At 56.7% G+C, this 300-nt stretch overlaps 1 pseudogene; it reads right to left on the bottom strand.

The window, feature by feature from the left end:
* LOC119591732 overlaps positions 1 to 300 on the bottom strand; it is a 20342-nt pseudogene that overhangs the window by 8651 nt on the left and 11391 nt on the right.

The following is a 300-nucleotide window of genomic DNA, read 5'->3' on the forward strand; positions in this document are numbered from 1 at the left end:
CAACATACTATTAACTTTTTCGTCTAATCTCGCTGACGATCAGGCAAGTCAAATGATTAAACCCTTGGCGAGGACAATAAGCCACGCCCCCTCGTACCCACCTCAAGGAAATTCACCAGATTATCGTTGTCCGGGTGCTGGCAAAACCCAACTGCTTTCCCCCGGGCGCACTCTGGGGCGTCAAAGAAGCCGCCCTCTACCATTGCGGACACGCCTGCGCGGAGGGCGGCGTCGGGGCCTCCGCACGTGTCGAAGATGTTGACGCCTGGACGAGGGGGTGAGGGGCTAAAACTCGCAATA

The sequence above is a fragment of the Penaeus monodon genome, chromosome 29, assembly GCF_015228065.2.
Source record: "Penaeus monodon isolate SGIC_2016 chromosome 29, NSTDA_Pmon_1, whole genome shotgun sequence".
NCBI lineage: Eukaryota > Metazoa > Arthropoda > Malacostraca > Decapoda > Penaeidae > Penaeus > Penaeus monodon.